This window comes from Eulemur rufifrons, chromosome 30 (assembly GCF_041146395.1).
Source record: "Eulemur rufifrons isolate Redbay chromosome 30, OSU_ERuf_1, whole genome shotgun sequence".
NCBI lineage: Eukaryota > Metazoa > Chordata > Mammalia > Primates > Lemuridae > Eulemur > Eulemur rufifrons.
Window position 1 is genome coordinate 134,778,893 of NC_091012.1, and position 20,138 is coordinate 134,799,030.

Sequence of the window (20,138 nt, forward strand, 5' to 3'; positions counted from 1 at the left end):
ATTCAGGGCAGTGTAAGGCATAAAGGATCTTCCATACTTTAGTTCTATTAACAACAATTTTCTCACCTTTTTTCTTAGTAATTTTATGATTTTACTTTCTTACACTTAAATATCTTATCCCACTAGAATTGTTTTGGCATAAAATGTGAGATGTAGACCAAGACTATTTTTTTTCTAGATGGAAATTTAGTTGCCCCAACATCATGTATTGAATAATCTTTTGCTCACTGATTTCATATGCTCCCCATATCATATACTAACTTTTCTGTGTATTTGGATCTATTTCTAAACTCTTTGCTCTATTTCATCAATCCGTTATTGTTTAATACATACTTAATATAAATGTGTAATATGTATATTAAATATTATACATTTAACATGTAAAGACTTTTTATGTACTAATGAGAAGACAAATAACCCAACAGGAAAATGGACAAAAATATATTAACAGACAGTTCACATAAAAAGGAAACATAAATAGCTCTTAAACATAGGAAAAGATACTCAACCTCACTCAAAAAAAATTACACTGTGATACTATTTTTCACTGATTCTATTGTATAGGTGAGGATATGAGGAAATGGATACTCTCATATTTTGCTGATAGGAGTCTAAATTAGTACCACCTCTAAGATGGAGAGCAACATGTAATGTCTATCAAAATTGGAAACATAGGCCGGGCGCGGTGGCTCACGCCTGTAATCCTAGCACTCTGGGAGGCCGAGGCGGGTGGATTGCTCAAGGTCAGGAGTTTGAGACCAGCCTGAGCAAGAGTGAGACCCCGTCTCTACTAAAAATAGAAAGAAATTATATGGACAACTAAAATATATATAGAAAAAATTAGCTGGGCATGGTGGTGCATGCCTGTAGTCCTAGCTACTCGGGAGGCTGAGGCAGTAGGATCGCTTGAGCCCAGGAGTTTGAGGTTGCTGTGAGCTAGGCTGACGCCATGGCACTCACTCTAGCCCGGGCAACAAAGTGAGACTCTGTCTCAAAAAAAAAAAAAAAAAAAAAAAAATTGGAAACATATACTTGAAGTCAACACTTTCAATTCTAGAAGTAGATCCTAAAGGCATAGTCTCACATATGTAAATGACTATACACAACGATGTTCAATGCAGGGTTGTCAGCAATAGCAAAAGATTAGAAACAATCTAAGTGCTTCAGAGCAGTAATCTGGTTAAATAAATTATGTTATATTCACACAGTGAAATACCATGTAATAATTAAAAGGATAAGGCAATTCTACATTCATTCATTAGATATTTATTGAGCATATATTTTATTTCAGGAACTATTTTCAAGTTGCAGACACAGCAATGAACAAAACAGATTAAAATACATGCCCCTTTGGGACCTATGTTGAAAGATAGAATGTTAGATAGTGGAAAGTACTATGGAGAGAAACAGAGACCAGAAGCAGGATGGTATGTAGAATGTCCCTCAGCTTGGACTTGTCTGATGTTTTTGTCATGATTAGACTAGCCTTATGGCTTTGGGGGAGGAAGACCACAGAGGGGAAGTGCCATTCATATCAAGGGTACATGCTATCAACATGACTTTCACTGTTGATGTAGACCTTGATCATCTGGCTGAGGTAGTGTTTGTCAGATCTCCAACTTTTAACTATAGATTAATAAAAATTAATTTTTAAAAAGGTCTATGTGGAGGAATATGTCAGGGTGAGGCCAGATTCCATTCCCTTCCCTTTGAGTGCTAAACAGAGCACTGTTGGTAGGTGAGACATCTTTAGGTGGATACTTGAGTGGGTCCAGGGGGTAGGGGCCATCCTATGTGGCCTCACTAGCCTCAGGTTAAGGCCTCAACATCTAATCTCAAATGCAACTCTCTAGTGCATGCAAAGCAGAGCAATTGAGCAGAAAAGCCTCCAGGGGCCGCTAGAGACCAGGAGAGGGGCCTTTTGCGCTTCACCCTGTTCTTTCATGATGAAAATGGCCTCCTGGAGAATCTAAGCCAACTTAAAATAAATTATGGGCCATGGAAAATTACTGAACATGTGTTGACAAATTCCAAATCACCTGAATTTGTTGTAGGAGGAGAAGGAATGATGAGTAGGTAGCTAGCAAAGAAGTTGACAAGAAAATCCAGATTGTTCAACCTTCGGTATTCCATGCAGGAGCTCACAGAGTTTGAATGGATTGCTAATGCTACTGTCCCAGGGTGCTCCACTAAAGCCCAGCAGAGGGAACCCCAGCTCCCACCATCCAACTGGATCTTAGAAGAGAGGGTGGAGCCCAAAGGCCCAGCAAGAGCTGCATCTCCTCAGCCAAGTTCTTCCTTTCAGCCACACCCATGCCTCTGACTACCAAAAGTTGTGTCTCCAAAAGGCTATCAAAGAGAATCTGATCCCAGATGAAGTGAGAAGGGTACCAAGGAGAAGTCACCTTCACTATGGCAGAACCAATGACTAAAAGCCATCCAGGTCAGCTGTGGTGGCTCATGCCTGTAATCCCAACACTTTGGGAGGCCAAGGCAGGAGGATTGCTGAGGCCAGGAGTTTCAGACCAGCCTGGGAAACATAGTGAGACCCCACCTTTGCAAAAAATAGAAAAATTAGCAGGATGTGGTGGCCCACGCCTGTAGTCCCTGCTACTCGGGAGGCTGAGGCAAGAGGATTGCTTGAGGCCACGAGTTCAAATCCGCAGTGAGCTATGATCATGCCACTGCACTCCAGCCTGGGGTGACAGAGCGAGATCCTGTATCTTAAAAAAAAAAAAAAAAAAAAAAAAAAAAAAAAAGAGAGAGAAATATGCAAATAAAATAGAGAAATGACAACTCTGCAAATAACTTGGGGAAACGGCAACTCTGCAAATAAAATAGAGAAAAAAAGTGCAACTATGCAAATAAAATAGAGAATGAGAGAGAGAAAGAGAGAGAGAGAGAGAGAGAGACTTCTGTTGGTTGAACCTGACAGTTGAATGGCTCCCATTAAAGCGATAGTAAAGGAATAGAACCCTACCAGGTCAAAGAAGTCATAAGAGGAGACAACAGCAGACGAGAGATGTCTACAAAGTCTAGGATGATGGAAAGCAGGTGGATAAGCGGTCGTTGGCAGAGCAGAGCAGAGCAGGCTGACGCCTAAAGTCAACCAGAAGAAAGTCCATTGGCACCACAGAGCCCAGGAAGGGCACAGGAACTCCAGGCAGCAGGCATCTTGAAAGGTGACATGCCAGGTGCCCTGGACAGTAGATTGATTGAGCACCTGCATGAGAAGTTAGACCCCTCCTGACGCTCTCCCTTCTGAGATTTATTATCTTGAAAGGTGGAATCTGAGAGCCTTGGGCATGAGCGGAGGCAGAGGTGACTGTCCTACAGAACACACGGGGGACAGTCTTGGCTGGACACTATGGCTCACGCCTGTAATCCCAGCACTTTGGGAGGCTGAGGTGGGAGGATCACTTGAACCCAGGAGTTCAAGGCTGCAGTGAGCTATGATCATGCCACTGCACTCCAAGCCTGGGTGACAGAGCAAGACCCTGTCTCAAAAAAAAAAAAAAAAGTCTGTATGTAGAGTACGGGACCCCACCCTCTTCCCTGTCTCGGCTCTGGGAACTCTGACAGCCACCTGGCTTATAAACACCCCACTCCAGCACCCCAGGGGGGACACTGGAGGGTCTGGCTCTGGGAATACAGACCACATGGCAGGAAGGCAGGGCCTCGGTGACGCTAGGGAGGCACACGCTGCTTGCACAAGATTGAAGGGGACACAGAAAAACTTAGTCATCGAGAGGAAGACTATTCTAAAAAATTAAAAGCCACAATGAACAAAAGATCAGCATTTCAAATAAAGACGGGATCCAGCCCTGCACTTGCAAGATACTGCTTCACTTGCCTCTTCCCGGTCCCAGCTCTGGGTCCAATAAAACTTTATTTGCTAGAACAGGCAACCAGTCTGCAGGCTATAGTTTGCCAATTTGATTTTTTAAAATATGACTTTCAAATATTATTTATCTTGATTACTGAGCTTTTGGATGCCCCTTGCCCTCTTTTAAATTTTGCACTCAGATGGAGTGCCTCACTCCCCTTCCCTAGTCTCGGCGCTGCACACAGGAAAAGGTCTCCAGATTACAGTGGGCGCAGCCCCTCAGCCCAGGGTGAGGCCCAGCAGTTGGGAAACCCTGCCCTTGCAATTGGAGCCTCTAAGCAGCTCTTTGGTGGCTCGCTCTTGATATGAAACAGCCAGCAACAGTCACCTGAGGAATTCATCTAACATGCGAAATAAAGATGGGAACAAGCAAAATAAATAAATAAATAAATAAATCAGAGGAGCAGAAACTAGCAGAATCAGGCCTTTTGGCTCCAGAACAGTGGCTAATGGTTTATTTTCCTAATGCCAGTCCTGTCGTGTACAGATTCTCAATCCCCTCTGCAACTTTGAAATCCCAAAAGGCCTGAGCGGCAAAAGGTTTTGTGTCTGTGTTTTTGTTTTTCCGCAGCAAAACCTGATCTAAACTGACCTACAGCTACTGTAACCTTTATTTATCTACTTAGCATGGACATTCTTGTTTCACTGCAGAAATATCCATGTGGGTGATAACTAACAAATATTGCCTGGAATCGTGGGGAGTGTTTTGTAATATACCGTATATGTACCTTGCTAAAATATGAACTCTGAACTTCGACACAATTCTGGCCCATGGGTTTCAGATAAGGGATCGGGGATCCATACTTAAATCTCCTTCATTGGGGACATATTAGCAATTCCTGAATTTGCTGTGGTATATTCACTAAATCACCAAATAGAATGTGATTGTCAGTAGGACCAAATTATGGCTTTCATGGGCCCCTTCCTCCATAAAAAAGGCATAAAAATTATATTGTACAACTACACTGGTATAAAGATGAATATAATCCTGGCTGGGTTATAGTCTTTCTTTGCCTGATTTTAAAAGAAATTAAAACCTTTGCTTAAAGTATCATGGTCCTTAGGCCCTGTGCCTTCTTGCCTAAAGAGAAGTCCACCCTGGTTGCCAATATGGTCGGATGGAGCTCAGGTCAGTCCCCAGGACTAGTTAAGATAAGGAGGAGACACTTGCTAGAAAGAAGGTAAATATTAGATTGGGAGCTGAGGAAGTGAAGGACCAGGATGGAGTGGAAGTTGCAGAATAGAGGATTTAAAAAGGAGAGGTTGCAGGTTGAATTGTGTGCCTCCCTCCAAAAAAAAAAAAAAAAAAAAAAAAAAGATTACCTGAAGCCCTAACCCCTGGCACCTGTGAATGTGACCTTATTTTGGACTTTGCAGATGCAATCAAATTAAAATGAGGTCATGCTGAAATTAAGGTGGCCCTAATCCAATGACTGGTCTCCTTATAAGAAGAGGGGCATTTGGACCCAGGCACCCAGGAAAGAAGGCCACATGAGGACAGAGGCAGAGATTAGGGACATTCAGCGATAAGCTAAGGAACATCAAGAATCGCTGGCCACCAGAAGCCAGGAGAGGAGCATGAAGCAGATTGTCCCTCTGACCCCCCAGAAGGAACCAACCCTGTCGACAACACCTTTATTTCCAACCTCTGAGTTCCAAAAATGTGAGAGAATCAATTTCTGCTGTTTTGATCCACCAAGTTCATGGTACTTTGTTACAGCAGCCCTAGCAAACGAATAGAGGAATTGCAAAGGGCAGGCAAAGGAGAGCCGTTTGGCGGAATTCACCGCAGGGCAAGTTTAAACTGCCCGTAAAAGCCCTTTGCCCGGCACGCCCATGAGCTCCCAGCAAGGAGCACCCTGATGAGGATGGCTGGGTCTCAATGCTCCGGCTCTTTCACTGAGGCTCCCTTGGAGCACCTAGAGAAACACAGAACCCATTGCTTTAAATAAAGTGTATGAATCATGAAAAAAAAGAAATCTGCCTAACTTCTCTCCCTGCCAAATACGGCCGTTGCTACTGAGGACGCCGGGGTTTCTATTTTTTGTGCTTAATCCATTCTTTGGTTGAGTCCATGGTACGCGACCCTCCAATTTTCTCCTTCAGGTTCGGAGGAACCAAATGGCACAACAAAAATGACCTCTCTCAGTCTTCACCCAAATCTTCCTTCTGAAATTGGACCCTGATGGACACTGAACACACATTTTAAAATAAGTCCAGTGCACTTTAAAGAACAGCTTAGAAAGTCTGCGCTTGCTGAAGACTCCCTCTCTGAGAGTCGGTCAGCCAAGGGCACCCCCGGAACCTGCCCGTGGGGGAGGGCTGCAGGCAAAGCAGAGACCAGACGCGTGGGTACAAAGGCAGTGACACCACCAGGTGAGACTAAAAGAAAGCACACACAGTGTGTAGTGAAGGTGGTCTGGAGGAGGCTTAAAGCTGCTTTTCTGGAATAAATAGCTGGTTATATTTTCAGACCACTTTCCTAGGCTGCAGACAGCTATTGCAGAGATGACTCCTTCCTTCTCCCTCTTCAAAGGCTTCCTCCAAGGTCTCCTGAGATGCGTCCTGCTGATGCTCCTAACACTAAGTGTTGAGAGAACCTATTGATTATAAAATGCAATTAATCCCCCCAGTTAAATTATTTAGCTATTTCTGCATGACATGGGATTCAACCAGAACTGAAGTTTGCCCGACTGGAATATTTCTAATTTTTAATGGATTCTGATTCATTTGCAGTTGACAATATTTACCACTGATTCATGAGGAAAAGAAATTAATTAAGAAATGGGTATGCAGATGAGATTGGTTACTTCAGATGAAATTTACAATTAATAACAGATACCTAATTTTACCCACTCCAAATTTGATGGATTCACTAACAGCTTTGGAAGACAGAAGAGAACACAACCACATTGAATGCATCTATCAGTGAAGAGATGGGTCCTGATTTCATATACACAACAATATGAAAAGTTATGCTAATTTGGATCCCAGGAAATATGGTAGGGAACATTCGTTTAATCGTCATAAAAATCAATGAGGCAGGTGCTATCATAAGCTCCCACTTTATAGACATGAGACCTGACGCTCTAAGAGGTGAATCTCCCCAAGGTCACTCAGATGGTGGGTGGCAGAGCTGAAACTGAGCCTAGATCTACCCAAGCAGTCAACAAATTAGGTGGACTGGAGCCAAGGGGCTAGTTGGCCATGATCTGGTTTCAATTTTCAGCAGAGACCTCATAGCCATATCTGGAACCTCCAGGATTCAAATGTTGGTGGTGCATTTTCCATCTTGCCTTTCTGCACTGATCAGGCTACCACAGAGAACCTCCCGATTTTCTGTCATTCCACAGAGCCACAGGGAATGCACTGATTTGAGACGTGTGCACCAACTAGCAGCTCTTTGCAACTGCCTGCAAAATCAACACAGCCTGCGTTTGCGAATGCCCACCCAGAACCACAGGTCATGCATCTAAATTGACCATGTCTTTATAACCCCAAATAGTCATAAATTGGGGCTAATAGTTTAAAAATAACCAATCCCTCAATTTCATTTAATAACTCAGTTGAAGTCAAAAGACGTCCACTGGAATGATGTTCCCTTCAATGGACCCTGGAGGACACACTAAGATGCACTTACAAATGACATCCAATCGACTTTCAAAGACTAACCATAGGTAATGACATCCTTTATGACACACCCCGATACTCCCTAAGTCTGGAGTATCGGCTTTTCAGACAAAGTATACTTGTAACTTCTATTTTCCTTTCTGAAATCAGACCAAGGTGGCCAATGAATAAGCTTCAGGGCTTCCCAGAGTCTTCCTACCCCCCTAAAAAGGAATTGTGCTCTTTAATGAAAGGACCAAAAAATACTGTTGATGCTCTAAGGCACTGTGCACTTTGGCTGCACATTGGAGATACCTGGGAATTTAAAAAGCTACAAAAAATGCTCTGGTTTCTCTTCAGATCGCATAAATCTTTCGCCTTTTAAAAAGCTACAAACGCCCAGGCCCACCCCTAGAGATTCTGATTTCATTGGTCTGGAGTTCAGTGGGACTTTTTAAAGATGCTCCTGTGATTCTAATCTCGTAGCCAAAGCTAAGAGCCTCTCCCTGAGGCAAGAAGTTAGCTAGGTTCTTGCATTTTTCCAAGTTTAATTTGATTTTGTTATTATTCTATTTTCCACTTTCTCATAATACACTTGTATTGGCTATCACATCAGTTTGCAAATATCAAGTAGAAATAGTATAACTTCATCTACGATTCCATGTGTGTCAGTGGACCAAGTCGGCCCAATTCTATATGGGCCAGTGCAGTCATTTTGTGAAGCATCATAAAATTTTAGTGCAGAATTAATTTACCTTCAAGATCCACAATGAACATTAAGTGGTGTAAAAAAATTAACTTCCAAAAACTTAAATATACATTAAATTATCAAAAATGACTCCCAGGACTTTAATAAGCACTAAATGAAGGTGGGAAAAAATATACAGTAAATTTTGGATGAGACTATCTTGAAATCAAACTTTTCAATTGGTCTTAAACTTCATCAAATTTTCTAGAAAATATATCATTTAAAAAGAATTGTAAAGTTTATTTGTTTTTCAATCTGACAGTTCTTGACAACACCAAAAACAGGCCACCTGCTATGTCTAAACACCATAGAATAATAATTATAGAAATATTAATGTTACTTTAAAACTCTGAACAAGAAAAGTAGCAACTAATATTGAACTTTAAGTTTCTAGTGGTATGTTAAGCTCAAGTTTCACTGGCTCTAGCAACTGACCCATGTATGTGAGGGAAGAGAGTTTGTCCTTTCCTACAGAAATAACAAAGTAACAATATTTCCCTCCCACTTCATCCCCAACCCTGTTGTTCTAGAAGAGAATATTGTCTCTGGAGGGGCCAGAAAAGTAATATTCCAGTTCAATTTCTAACTTGGAATTTTCTCGTTTACCTGTTCAAATTAATAAGATCTTCAACACATTTGATTTTCAAAATTTACTCTCTCATTCCTTTATACTAATGTGCACACAAATTGAAGATCATAGCAGCCACTTTGCCTACATTTAGAGTTGTTTCAACACTTGATTTTTAGACTTATTTGCTTTGTCCATTTATTACCATCTTTGTTTACACCATTTGCCACCAACCCAGATTTCTGGGCCAGAAGTTACATATTTTGTCAGAAAGCTTTGCTAAAAGAAAAGAAGTAGCTTACCGCTTTTCTGTTGATGTCCTTTCTAATTTCTCATTCCATAGCACGCAGCAGCATAGAGTGGTACCCTCTGTGCAGGAGGTAGCAGAGAAGAGAAACTGGCTAACTTCCTGAAATGGGTCATTTACCATCAGCAGAACCTAGTACGTGGTTTGCAGAAGTTGATATGGAAAGAAGGGAACTTGTGATTTCTTAACTGTTACCAAATCATTTATTGACTGTGCATTAAAATTTCGGGAAAGTTATTTATAAAATGATTTAAATACAACCCAAGCCAGATATGTACAGTGTATTTTTGTGAGTTTGAGCTTATTTGTGTATGTGTGTGTCGGGGGCAGGGGGGATGGAGAAAATAGGGACATTTTTCCTTTTACTGAGAAAACTTTAGTGTATTCTTTAAAAAAAAAAACTTTATGACAAATTTGTACTCAATTTAGGATTTTCCAAACTCATCTTTTGCTGTATAATTCACAGACATAGGTGAATAACATGAGGTTGGCTTTATCTCTGTTCCACACATTTCTGAGCCAGCACACAGCACAGGGGGTTGTGAGTCTCCCATCAGTCTGTGGCTACAAAATGGATGTCTTTCTCCTGGGTGTCCCCACACTTTACCCGGCACCTGGCATGCAGTATAATGAGCACAATAAATGTTCATTGAATGAATGTGTGAGCGAATAGATGATATTCATTCATGAAGCTGGAAAATTTAATTTTCCTCATTTGGTCTATGAAGTGAATTAGATTTCAAATTCTTAGAGTGAGGGCCTCAAAAGGTTTAACTAAGAGCAAAGGTCAGCAAACTGCAGCCTTTGAACCAAATCTGGCCAGAAAGTAAAAAAGAACAGATGTGCAATGGATTTGATAATACGGGACACTTGGTCTAAACTCCAATTAAGCAAAACGTTATCACCTCCATTACAAAAAAACTGCCTGCAATTATTACATTTTGAATTTCTTCAATTAAATAATTGTGGAAATTTGTTTTTCTCTTACTATGTAAGTGCCTACATAATACCCAAGATCGCCTCTTGGCCTGTAAAGCCTAAAATATTTACTGTCTGGCCTTTTACAAAAAAAAGTTTGTGATCCCTGGCCAAAAGAATAAAGTTTTGAATGGAATATACCCCTCAGATGGGAGGAATCCACACTGGGCACAGGGTGGGCAGGGACAGTCTATGTATAGACTCTGGAACACCTTATTAGGAAGGACGGCCTTTCAGCAGTCACAGAATAGCTTGGGTGGCCATTATTGGATTGACCTCTAACGACCAGTCCTTAAGGCAATTTTTGATGCAAGGTTTGGGAAGTGATTCCCACAACATCAGATAGTGCAGCCCAGGCCTTTGTGGACAAACCAAAAACCTTTGTGATCTTGAGCTCAAAGACCTCAGCTGGCTGCCTCCCAGTCTCTGGGTTTCCCTTGAAACATTTGCTCAGAAATAAAGTAAAAAAAAAAAAAAAAGTAAAAATGACCTCCAGTGGTGGCCTGAACAAGGCTCCTTGGGACTGGAAAGTTTGTCAGACTTTCCAGAAAAACACTGCTAAGCCATAGCAGTATATACACACACATACTTTTAATGTCTATGCCAGGCAAACTCATAAAAATGAGCTACTTATTCACATCAAATGAGCCTTCAGTTTTTCCCACACAATCAGTACCATGAAAGATGAAAATGCAAATGGAATTGACACCAGGGTGGGAAGGTCACTGTGAGCCAGAAGCTCCATCCCATGTGGAAAGTGGCCAGGTGATCTTGCCTTCTGCCCAAGCCCAGAAACAGGCCCTCGGGGGCCAGGTCTATTCCTCTGTCCTGCCCTGCAAGGCTCAAAGCCCCTGGGCATCTCCTAGACCAATCTTTCCTTGCCCTTCCCCTTGCCATTCATGCTGACACAGATCTTTGTTTCAAAATGGAGAAGAACTGTCATTAACAGCTCCCACCAGGCAAACCCGCCAGGCAACGTGCACATCCCAGATGCAAAAATCAGCAGCAAATGAGCCTCTCTGAGCCTCAGTGTTCTCATCTTTCAAATGGGGATAAGAATAATAGTATATTTTTCATATAGTGGCTTTGGGGATTAAATGTGGTCACACTTGTGGAACTCCTAGAAAAGTACCTGGCACAAAGTCAGCATTCAACAAGCAGAACTGGTATTATCATTACTACCCGTGTTGTGACGTCACTCATCCCTGGGCTATTGCCCACAGCAGGCCTGGAAAACCACTTTCAGGGGCCTTACTCAGCCCTGGCCACAGCCCTTTCCTCTCAAGTCAATGACCACCAGAGAATGCATAAGGCAGCAATGGCTTCCCCATGTCAGGGCTGCCACAAGGTGCCACATATGGAAATAATGTGGAGCCCTGGAGAATGCCAAAGGGCTGGGAAAATACCAAGTACCTGAAATCAATTGTTTTTCATGAAAAAAAAAAAAGTGAAATCAGTGCTAAATGCAGAAAAGGCTAAAGTGGAAGGACTCATATAAAAGAAACTTTTTAAAATTTTTATTTTTAATTATTACAGGTACATAATAGTTGTATGTATTTATGGGGTACATGTAATTTTTGATACAGGCATACAGTGTGTGATGATTAAATCAGAGTAACTAGGGTATCCATCACCTAAACCATCATTTATCATTTCTTTTTTTTTTAAACCACACCAACAATCTGCACAAAATCATTTTTTTGTGTGTAGGAATATTCCAATTCCACTCTTAGTTATTATAAAACATACAGTAAATTATTGTTAACTGTAGTCACTTTCTCTATAAGGAGCTAAACAACTCAATAGGAAAAAATCAAATAATCTGATTTAAAAATGGCAAAAGATCTGAATATATGTTTCTCAAAAGAAGACATACAAATGGCCAGCAGGTATATGAGAGAATGCTCTACATCACTAACTATCAGAGAAATACAAATCAAAACCACAATGAGATATCATCTCACCCTGGTTAAAATGGTTTCCATTCAAAAGACAGGCAATAACATATGCTGGAGAGGATGTGGAGAAATGGGAACCCTCTTATGCTATTGGTGGGAATGTAAATTAGTGCAACAACAATAGAGAACAGCACGGAGGTCTCTCGAAAAACTAAAAATAGAACTCCCATATGGTCCAGCAATCCCACTACTGGATATCTACCCAAAAGAAAGGAAATCAGTATGTGGAAGAGATACCTGCACTCCCATCTTCATTGCAGCATTATTCACAATAGCCAAGATAAGACAATCAACCTAAGTGTCCATCAACAGATGAACATAAAGAAAATGTGGTACGTATACACAATGGAATATTATTCAGCCACAAAAAAGAATGAAATCCTGTCATTTGAAACAACATGGATAGAATTGGAGGTCATTATGTTAAGTGAAAAAGCCAGCCATAGAAAGACCAATTTCACATGTTCTCACTTGTATGTGGGAGCTAAAAAAAAAAAAATAAAAAAAAAAAAATTAAGCTGGGAGCAGTGGCTCCCATCTGTAATCCCAGCACTTTGAGAGGCTGAAGTGGGAGGATCCCTTGAGTCTGGGAGTTTGAGACCAGCCTGGGTAGTATAGTGAGACCCTGTCTCTACAAAAATTTTAAAAATCACCTAGGCATGGTGATGCTCGCCTGTAGTCCCAGCAACTCGAGAGGCTGAGGCAGGAGGATTGCTTGATCCCAGGAGTTGGAGGTTGCATTGAACTATGATGATGCCACTGCACTCCAGCCTGGGAGACAGAGCTAGACCCTGTGTCAAAAAAAAAAAAAAAATTTGAACTCACGGAGACAAAGAGTAGAAAGATTATTCAGAGGGTTGGAAGGGGAGGGGAGGTTAAAGTGTGTGTGTGGGGGGGTTAATGGGTGCAAAAATATAGTTAGAACGAATAAGAACTAGTATTCGGTAGCACCATAGGGTGACTATAGTTAACAAGAAACATTTTTTAAATAAACGATTTGGATGAAGAAATGCACAAGAGGCTTCCTTTGCACAAGGTAAATCTGGTTGTGATCGTGTTCTGGTTTGAAATTGAGATGCAGAGCTTCTGAAGGGACAGCTGCCATGGACCCGTGTCTGGAGCCACACTTCAAGCAGGCTGCCCTTCCCTGGCCAGGGCAGACACAGGTGAGAGGGGCCACAGGTGCTTCCTGGACAGGTCTCCTCCCGCCTCCACTTGACCCCACCTTTGTAAATCCCAGGGGCTTGCATTTTGTGATTTTGGGGGTGCCTCTGGCCGTGAGCATTTTGGGTGCAGCCTGTCAGTGTCCTATTTATCTCAACTGGTACCCACTTTGCCACACTTGTTCCCAGGCTCCTGCATGCCTCTTGATGGTCTGTGGCCCAGATCCAATGGAGTCTTCTATACCAGGCACCCACCTAAGTCTCTACTTACCCAGAACTCCCATTCTTCTGGGGGTTGCTGTAATCCCCATTTTCAGAGGAGAAAACAGGCTTGCAATGGCTCAGTAATTTATTCAAAGTCAGCAGCAAAGCTGGGATTTGAACTGAAAACTCTGTGGCACCTGTCACTTTCTGCTTGGGATATCTTGGTGGCTCCATCTTACATTCTTTACTGGACTGTAAACTCTTTGGGCCCATGGGCTGTTTTATTCATCCAGCCCGCTTTATGCATGTCAGTAGATACATATTGGTGAAAATGAAAGGGAGACACAGAGGATGATATGGGTAAAATTAAGGGAAGTTTTATTATATATAAAATTTTTCTGATTATAATATTATTATGTGGTCCTAAACATCCAAATACAGGAATGTATAACATATAGGATGAAAACCCTCCAAATTCCACTGATGAAAACCCTCCAAATTCCACTCTTCAGAGATAGCCGCTATTAATGGTTTGATGTATGTTCTTCAAGATTCTTCCTATGTATATGCTGGCATATAATTACAGGTGGGATTCTTTTATTACATGATAGGCGCTGTTCTGCACCATTTTTTCCACCTAGCACTCTGTTTTGGATATGTAAATCTTTCTTCTTCTCCTTTTTAATTAATTAATTAATTTTTATTTGCACATATTCATGAGGTACAAGTGCAATTGTGCTGCATTCATGTATTGCACTGTGGTGCAGTCAGAGCCTGCAGCGCATTCATCACTGGAGCCACCTTTCCCCAAGGGATGGGAACCAAGGCGGATAGACTCCGTGGCAGAAGAACCGAGTTTTTTGTGAGATAGGTTATTTTGATGTAGAGAGGAGGGAATGTGAGGACGCGCCCGTGGTGGGCCTCAGATTTTTTCTGCACGGAGGAGGTGAGGTTGTGTGCTGGGGACCAGGAATCTGGTGGAGGGGTCAGTCCCAAAGGCTGAAAATGTGGGGGAAGATTTGGGGGACAGCCACTTGATCCAAATCTCTGAGGGCTCTCTGAAAAGCATGAGAACAATCTGCTAGGCTTGGAGCCTAGAGCTCGGCATGGGGGTGAAGAAGCCTCTCATTTAGGCTGCTTCTCCATGAGGTCTCTGATTCCTTACAATTGTGAGGACCCCTCCCGCCCTTCCTCCAAACATGTGTTCTTTCCTCTTTCCTTCTAATTCTCTTTGTCAAATCTTCGTATCTCCAGAAGCGGTGCTTTTACCATTCGAGAAAACCATTTTTGTCTCTTCCTTTCTGCCTCTGCACCCCAGGGGACTTCAGAAACGCCCTCACCTGTCGGCAATGGCTTGGAGATCCAGCCAACCGCAAAGGAATTAATAACCGTGCCGCCACCAGATGGCACTCACCGCCCAACATTTAGGACTTTCTGCTCGGGCAGGTAGGTAACTTTTGTGTGAAAACATATAGGATAAAATGAGTATTAAACTTGTGTAATAGTTAATAAAAATGTAAACACGTCTAAAAATTTTATTCCTGACCTTTTTTTTTTTTTTGCAATTTCAGTTAAGGAAACCAAAGTTTCCAAATAAAAACAATTTTTATTCATAATTTGCCCTACAAGCATCAAAGTGCTTGAGATTTAAGAAAAGCAAACACCATGAAACAATAATCTTTTACTCCTCCCATTTTGGAATAGGTAGAGGACTTTTAACTAAATTCTAAGCTAGGAAGGGGTCGATTTCATAAATTTTGAATGCTATAAAATCAAGCAGGGCCTAGGACTCTGTAGGTAGATCCTGTTAGCCAATGAAGTTTGAGAACCACTCAATAGCATCAGCTTCACCTGGGCCAGCTTATTAAAGATGCAAATTCGCAGGTTCCAACTCCAGACCTACTGAATTAGAAACCTCTGAGGCGGAGCCCAGCAAGCTGAGTCTTAACAAGCCCCTTGGGTGTGATTTTAATGCCTGCTCAAGCTTGAGAACCAGTTGCAAGAGAGCAATGATTCTGAAGCGGTGGTTGTCAATTTTGCCTGCATATTGGAATCACCCTCGAGCTTTAAAAATCCAAAAGCCCTGGCTACAGCCCAAACCAATTAAATCAGAATCTCCGTGGTGGGGCCCAGGCATGGGTCTTTTTAAAAGCTTCTCAGGTAATTTCAAGGTGCAGTCAAAGATAAGAACCACTGTAACAGGTGGGGGAGTTGAAATCTGAATCACTGGGACTGTCTCACAATAAATATATACTCCCTGCAGGATGTGCTGGTAGTATCCTCACCCTGAATATCTCTGTAGTTATAACCCTTGTTATTGATGGGACGGGGCCATCTTCCACTTGTGTGTCTGATTTAGCAGGTCTGAGGTGGAGCCTGAGATTCCGCATTGCTAATGAACTCCCAGGGGGTGCCCATGTTGCTGGGGTGGGGACCACAGTTTGAGTAGCAAGTCCCTGCCCAAGGCATCCATTGCCACAGGAACCTTCAACTCTGTCTCTCCTGTTCGGCTTTCTTCCTTGAGCTCTACAGAGCATGGGCACCTGCTGGCTCAACCGCCCCAGTGGGGCATTTGAAGGCTCCCAAGTTCAGTGTGACTAAGACACACTCATTGTCTCCCACCCCTAAATATGGTCATCTTTCAGTGTTATCTTATTCAATTAGCACATTTTTCATATCTTAATGTAAGTGGCTTTCCTCAGGGAAGCCTGTCCCCTACCCCTTCCCCCAGCCTGACTCGGTTCCCTGAGTTGTCACGTGAGAATTATATAATTTTACAGAAACCTCTTCCTTTCCTTCACTGCACTTGGATCTCCCTCAGTGCAATAATTTGACCAATGGGTTTCTGAATAAGCTCTGGGAGAACAAGGACGATCTCTATCTTTGCTCACCAGTGTGTCCTCGCCCCCCAGCACCATGTCTGGCCCATAGTGGGCACATAATAAATATTTATGGACTCAGTGACTGAATGAATGAGTACAATTCACAACTTCTGAGTACTACATCTACATATTGCAGAATACACATTTCATAGCTACGTTCCATACCATCTCAGAAATGCCTATACTGTAGAACCCAATCAATAATAGTAAGCCTTGCAAATTTTATCTTCAGCCCCCTGAAGGTAGGGACTCTACCTTCTGTAAGGTAGATACATAGTGAGGGGATACTTGTAAACTCTGGTCTCTGTTCTACAGAGAAGAGTCTTCCTCATCTCATGAATGCAAGCATGGCATCATGTTTTACGGACCTAATTTATCAGGATAGACAATTTAGTTGAGAAGTTATTCATTTATTGTTGATTCAGAGGGGTACTTTAGAGGGACTTTTCTCTTTTCCCTACATTTCGACATCAACCCCTGAAATGGGGAAGGATGGGGACTTGTCCTTCTTCCCCTTTTCCTCTTCCAGTGCTGCTGTGAGATTGGTGACAGTGAGGAAATTGTCCCTGCTCCTGTCTGCTCCAGTCCCCTGGCTCTTGTTCTCTTGGGACAGCCCACCACCAGCAGAGTGCACCCTCTCTTTGCTTCTGATGCCCCGAGGTGAGTTTTCTGTGCCAGGGAGCATTTGCTCTGGGTTGAGGCTGGCACTTCTGCTTCTTTTCTCCCTGTGATTAAGTGACAGGATGCGAGAGTTGCAGGACCGCCAGCCCAAGCCATGGCCTGGTACTCAGCACGTGCTGGCTCTTAACCATACTTGTCTCCAGTGGGAATCACTCAGCCGGAGAGAGGTGCAAGTAACAGGCTCCCTCAAACCCCAACAATTCTGACAACTTCAGCCTTTCTAATTGGGATTGTAAGTTCCCCGGTGAGTTTCATGAAGGCTGGACTTGGCACAACTTGGGAGGCCAGGGCCTCTAATGAGGAGCTAAACCCTGCCCAGCACATTCTCAGAAGAAACCACTTCATACTTTTGTATATAAACCTTGATACGGTCTCCCTCAACATGGCTTTTTCAATGGAGTTTTATGAAAACAGGCTCCACGTGGAAGAATTTAAGCTCACATGTGACAGTGGACACCAATTATACCCAGAGTCAGAGGAACAGCAAGAGAAGGGGGTGGCTAGGCACCAGAAGAACTGCATTCTGATTCTTACAGGTGAGGAAGCAACACAGAGTTTTACGCAAATTAACATTTGGCACTACTTCAAACTTTTGAATTTTCTTCTTTTTCTTCTTGTGGGATCACAGGAAAAAGCAGAACTGGGGAAATCTGGGAACTTGGATCAACTAAAAGGGACTTTCTTTAGATAAGTTTTAAGCAGGAAGTGGTCAGTGTTCTTATGGTAGGAGATTATGGAAAATGAAAACTTACACTAAAAAAAACCTATGGAGATGAGCTCTGGGTATCTGGGACATTTCTGGAAAGTTTGATGGACTTAAATCCAGAGAAAACAGTAGTAGAAAAGAAGTGGTTGAGAATATGCAATGAATAGAAGAGCTAAAAAATTGAGTGATGCCCTTTAAATTAAAAAATTTAAATAATATATGAATATAGTGCATGAAATATTGAGCATCAACTTTACACACAGCAGAAGTGGTTAGTAAAAAACTTTCCAGATACTATACACTGAAAAAGATTAAAAATATCCACTGTATGAGGAATATAGAATTAGTCTCTTGATATAATTTATTATATATCTAAAGGAAAATGATATAAGCTAATATTTACAGAGCACTCAATAGATGTCAGACCCTATGCTGAGTACTTTTTATGGATTATCTCACCTGGATTAGTTTATAACTAAGTTATGCAGAACATGGCCATAGACTTCTCAGTAATTCAAACATACACACACACAAATATATACACACTTGCATTTATGTATGCGTATATGCACATATATGGACAGATATATGTGTATATAGAATATATATGTGGGTGTATATGTGGGTGTGTATGTATATATCAGCAAGTGAGTGTTCCATCATCTCTGACTTAATTAACCTTGTCTGTGGGACATGGGCATAAAACACCCAAGCATCAAGCCCTTCCGGCAGCAGTTTTCATGAACTGACAGTCAAGTAGGATGAAAAAGACTGGTAACCCTCAAACTATCAAGAAAATTACAGCAGGCTTCAAAGATGCCATTTATGGGCAGGGGTCTGGGTAGAGGTGGCGCGAGGGAATGGTTTAGCAGTTGGACTGTTAAGCAATATGAGAGAGAGAGAGAGCTTAGTTAGAGCACACGAGAGAAAGAGAGAGAGAGAGAGAGAGAGACTGGTTGCCACTGAAACACAGTTTAACAGTAGGGGCCATGTTCTATGGGAAGAGGAAGTATGTTGTAGGGAAAAGAGGGTGGCTGACTCAGGGTTAGTCATCTACACCTGCACATGCAAAGGGAAATGCTTGACCAGCCCCATCTTGAGACATCAAGTAAAAGCAATGGAAATAAGAGATAGAAACAAAGATTTGATAGTCTGTAGTCGTCAACTTATTTTTACATTGCTCTCTTATCAGTAAACAACATTTAACATGCAGCCCGACATATTTCTGTATTAGTACACTGGGCATATGATAAAAATAGCCACAAACATACTTTCTAAAAGATGTTTATATCTGTTCTTCCATTTTCTTCCCACATCCCACTTTGGAGACCCAGCTAAGGGTCTCAGAAGCAGAATATCAGCACCCGGGAGGGAGCTCACGCTCCGCTGGGTAGAACTCAGCGTCATGTACATAGAACCGCAGTCAGCGTCTATTGATCCAGTAAGATATTAAGGGAATTACCAGTAAAGACATCCTTTTACCCATAAATGTAAGCAGCAGGTCTATTTATCAGGACTTCTGCGACTGCAATTCCGTTAGCCACCTGCCCCTGTCTCTACCTAAATCTGCCCCAGTGTTCTTGTCCAAATTATCTTTACATTTTAGCCCTTTAACAGAACTGCCAGTCCTAAATTGTTAAATTATATCCCTCAAAAAAAAAAAGTACCCAGTGGGAAATAATTTGAGTTTATGTGTAGCTCCACTCCCTGGAAGTGGGTTAAGAGCACCAGTTTATACACGGAAGGGAAGAGAGAAATTGAGCACAGCCTGGGGGCTTGGCCTTTCCTTGCAGAAGTGATCCTTGTGTTAACAGTCCCTGGTGTCCCAAAAGAACATGTGGTGCTTCCCAAACTGCCCTGCAGCCCAGCTGCTTCCCAAGTATTCCAGAAATGCAGATTCCTGGGTCCCAGAGATGCGGATCTCTGGTGTGGGAGCCTGGAATCCACATGGTTTCCAAGCTCCTTAAGTGATTCCATTCCCCAGTAAAATTAGAGAACCAATTGGGACCAGTTGGACAGAGCTAGACCAGTTTTGGGTGGGGTCAGTTACTTCCTCTGTGACCTTGAGCAGTTGACTTCGCCTATCTCATCCCACCTTCATCTCTGAGTTAACCCATCATCTTTAAGATGGAGTTACTAATACCAGCCTCATGGAGATGATGTGGAGATTGAAGAATAGATGAAGCATTTAATTTGCAATTGCTGCTGGATAAATGACTTCCTTCTCTCCTCCTCCTCCACCCCTCACTCGATGACATTGTCAGGGTACCCATGACTTCATCTGGTGCCCTTGTTCCTGAGGTCCTCCTTACTCTCTCCTTGCCTGTCATTCCCTTCCTGGGCCTGCCCTGGTGAGTAGGAGCCAAAGCTGGGATCACTTTAAAATCCATCCTCTCCATTCAGAACATGCTTCCTGTGTTCTGTTTTCTTTGGTGGCCTGTTCTGGAG